The sequence below is a fragment of the Sus scrofa genome, chromosome 3, assembly GCF_000003025.6.
Source record: "Sus scrofa isolate TJ Tabasco breed Duroc chromosome 3, Sscrofa11.1, whole genome shotgun sequence".
NCBI classification, from domain to species: Eukaryota; Metazoa; Chordata; class Mammalia; order Artiodactyla; family Suidae; genus Sus; species Sus scrofa.
The window spans coordinates 79,663,302-79,667,469 of record NC_010445.4 but is presented as its reverse complement, the minus strand read 5'-3'; the positions used below and the strand labels follow the sequence as shown (position 1 = coordinate 79,667,469).

General features: G+C 47.9%; 1 pseudogene; it reads right to left on the bottom strand.

The window, feature by feature from the left end:
• Positions 3,155–3,877, bottom strand: LOC100521006 (annotated as a pseudogene).

Below are 4,168 nucleotides of genomic sequence, written 5' to 3'. Positions count from 1 at the left end.
AAAAAAAAAAAAAAAAGGAAGGGTTCCCTTTGTGACTCAGTGGTTAACAAATCCAACTAGGATCCATGAGGATGTAGGTTGGATCCCTGGCCTCACTCCTTGGATTAAGGATCCAACATTGCCATTATCTGTGGTGTAGGTCGCAGACACGGCTCGGATCTTACATTGCTGGCATAGGCCAGCAGCTGTCGCTCAGATTTGACCCCTAGCCTGGGAGCTTCCATATGCTGTGGGTGCGGCCCTAAAATAGCAAAGAAAAAAAAGGAAAGAATATTAGTATCAAGGGACAGTTTCTTTTTTGTTGGGATCAGAGCACTCTGATTCTAGTGCAAGAGGGTCCATAGTCCATGGCAAAATGATGCGAGGAAGGAGGGCAGCCAGTAGAAGTGTGTGCTAAGCCACCTGGAACTGGATTTCAGGTCAAGAAAGAATATTAAGGAAGTTCTCTTTGTGGTTCAGCAGTTAACAATCCCGACTAGTATCCATGAGGATGTGGGTTTGATCCCTGCCCTCTCTCAGTGGGTTAAGGATCCAGCGTTGCTGTTAGTTGTGGTGTAGGTCGCAGACAAGGCTTGGATCCTGCATTGCTGTGGCTCTGGCGTAGACCGGCGGATACAGCTCTGATCTGACCCCTGGCCTGGGAACCTCCGTGTGCCCTGGGTACGGCCCTAAAATAGCAAAAGCAAAAAAGGAAAGAATATTAATATCAAGGGGCAATTTCTTTTTTTTGTTGGGATCAGAGCCCTCCCTGCCTTGCCTTGACCTTGCTAATACCCACCCTGTTCAGCCTCAAGCACCCTGACCCTCCTCTGACCGCCTTGGAGTGAGGCCTCTCCTTCCCTCCCTTGTTTGTCTTTATTTTCGTGATGACAACTGGCGCTGGCCTGAAAGGGCCTGGGACAGAGCTGTCTCCCCCTCTGTATAGCTCAGCAGCTGAAGCTACTGAGGGGCGGGGTGGGGGTGGGGATGGCCCAGGCTAGAGGGCCCTCGGGCTTTTTCACAGACACTCAACGCTGCCCAGGCCAGTAGCCCTTCAGCTGCCAAAATTTCCTGAGTGGGTAGGAAGAGGCCAGGCCTTCCCAGCTCAGTCTGGCCCCACCCAGCTTCTCCCCGGGCCCCAGAGAAAGGCCTGGCTCTCACTTCCTTTGAATCACTGGACTTTTCCTCCTCGTGTTCAAGGCTTCAAGGGACTGGGCTCAGAATGCCTTTTCCTACTTGTCCTACTTCATTGCAAAATGAGACAGAGTCATGGGTTGTTAACTAATCATTAGGTAATTTATTTCCCGTCTGTGGGTAGAGAGGAGAATGGAAACAGAGAACTTTGTTGGCACATCGAAGAGTTAGCCGGGGGCCAGGTTGGAGGAGCCTAGCAGGAAACCTAACCATGCAGAGCCCCAGGGTCAGACGACAGGTTTCAGGATCCAAAACAGTGACAAGGCTCAAGTCCTGTCTGTCCTTCCCGTTGGAACCTGGGGGCCCCCCCGCACACCTGGAGCCTCTGATCCGCTCTTGCCCTCCTGGCTGGGAGAGGCCAAGGGAGAAAAGAGAGGCCAAGGGAGAAAAGCCAGAAAACGATCACGCATGGGCAACCCAAGCCTCCTCACGAGCAATAATCTCACATGGATTTTTCTGCTTGTGGGATGTGAGACATGAGCGGTGGACATTGAGGGGCGAAGTTGTTGGGCTTAAAGCTGGTGGGAAATGCCTTTATTTATTTGATTGCAAAAGCCTCCCCGAGTGAGTCACTGTGGAAAGAATGAAGAAGGAGGGGTTGTGATGCCTGGTCGGGAAAGCTGGAGAACCTTCTCACTCATGGAGTCCTGCTGGATGGAAGAAGACGAACGGGATGAACAGAAGATGCAGGACAAACCCAGGGAGAGCCCGCTGGCCCGAGAGGCAGGGGAGGAGCACTTCACAGCCTGTCTTGCTGGTCCCACCTCCAGAAATTGTACAAGTGCTTATTAGAAGGAGCTGGCACCGCCCTGCAGCTGAGTACCTGCTCAACATAGGGGCTGTCCTAGCATTTACACCCTCCAGATTTTTTTTCTTTCGTACCTGAGAATTTTTTGGGTTGTTTTAAGAATCAGTACACGGGCATTTCAGTTTGTACACAATCTTACTATATGCAACCCAAATCTAAAACCTCATATAGTTGTTCTGGTGACTTTCCAGCTTCAAATTTGGAGGCCACTTTTCCTTAACAGGATATCAAGTACCAGTACCTTCAGATACTGATCTGCTGTTATATGTCCCATGAATTCACAAGTTAATATCATATACATGACATCCTCAAATCTTCCGTCATTCACAACACATTAACAAAGTTACTAGGAAAACTGGACTACGAGACCAAAGATGTTACCGAGTGCACAAAACTCTGAGCCGGGGAGCCAAGATTAAGGAGTGGTTTGCCTTAGGAAACAATGGTACCAGAAACAACACGGGAAGAGAACTAAGTAATTAAAGTGTTCAAGACATTAAGTGAACAACTGATTTCCAAATTGCCATTTAGTATGTTTTGTGTTTTTTTTATTTTTTATTATTATTTTTGCTTTTTAGGGCTGTACCGTCGGCATATGGAGGCTCCCAGGCTAGGGGTCTAATCAAAGCTACAGCTGCCAGCCTACACCACAGTCACAGCCAGATCCGAGCTGTGTCTGAGACCTACACCGCAGCTCATGGCAATGCTGGATCATTAACCCACTGAGTGAGGCCGGGGCTTGAACCCGAAACCTCATTGTTCCTAGTCAGATTCCTTTCCTGCTTTGTGTTATAGGATATAAAAGCTACCCCTTCGGCTACAGCTCCGATTCGACCCCTAGCCTGGGAACCTCCCTATGCCGCAGGAGCGGCCCAAAGAAATGGCAAAAAAAAACACAAAAAAACAAAAAAACAAAACTGCGTTGCTGTGGCTCTGGCGTAGGCCAGCGGCTACAGCTCCGATTCAGCCCCTAGCCTGGGAACCTCCATATGCCGCAGGAGCGGCCCAAAGAAATGGCAAAAAAAATAAAAAATAAAAAATAAATAAAATAAAAGCTACCCCTTGAGTTCCCGCTGTGGCACCACAGGATCCATGGCATCTCTGCAGCGCCAGGACACAGGTTCAATCCTCAGCCCAGCATAGTGGGTTAATGGTTTTGGCATTGCCGCAGCTGCAGCACAAGTTGCAACTGTGGCACAGATCTGATCCCTGGTCTGGGAACTCCATATGCTGTGGGCAGCCAAAAAAAAGAAGGGGAAAAAAAGCTACCCCCATCTAGGGAACGTTAGGCTGACTCCCAAGACAATCGAAGCCTCCCATACTCACTATCCTATTATTTTCTGGTTGTACCAAAAAATAAACAACCAGCAAATGATTTCACCTCTTTTAAAAAAGTGTGTACACTTAAAAATGTTTTGAGAGTTACTAAAAAGCCTTGCATTTGCAAAATAGTTGATAAAACTATTCCTTTGGATTGTACAAGAAAGGAACCAGGGATCACTGACAGGACCAGGCGTGAGGTGTTAATCAGACTTGGCTTCTTTCTCTCCTGCTTCATCAGAGACTGGGCTCTCCTCATTCTTAGTTTCTCTGTTTTCTGCAGGTAAATCTTTAGTCTCTTGATTAGCCACTTTGGCCTATTTTCCTGTTGCTCTTTTATTTTTTGTTTGGTTTGCACTTTTTTTGTCTGAATGTTTATCCATTCCTGCTGCCTTTTTTGGCTTTATTTCCACTTCTGCAGGAGCAGATTTAGATGACAGACTCACTCATCTCCTCTTGGGCTCCTCCTTCGCTGCCTCCTCAGCCGAGCTGACCTTCTTCTTGGGCATCATTATGGCAGGGCAGGTGTACCAAGAGCTTCGTGAAGCTGGCCTGCCTGGCTGCAGCTGCTACCCCCACCAGAGCTGCTGGAACTGGCAGATTTTTTTTTTTTTTTTTTTTTTTTTTTAATGGCCACACCTGGGCATATGGACGTTCCTAGGCTGAATCTGACCTACCCTGCAGCTTCAGCGATGCTGGATCCTTTAACCCACTGTGCCAGCCAGAGATTGAACCTGCACCTCCGTAGCAACCCGAGTGGCTGCAATTGGATTCTTAACCCACTTTGCCACAGCAGGAAATCCTAGATTTTTAATAATATGGCAAACAATGTATTTTTCTACTTTATTCAAAGTCTGGGAATTTTCA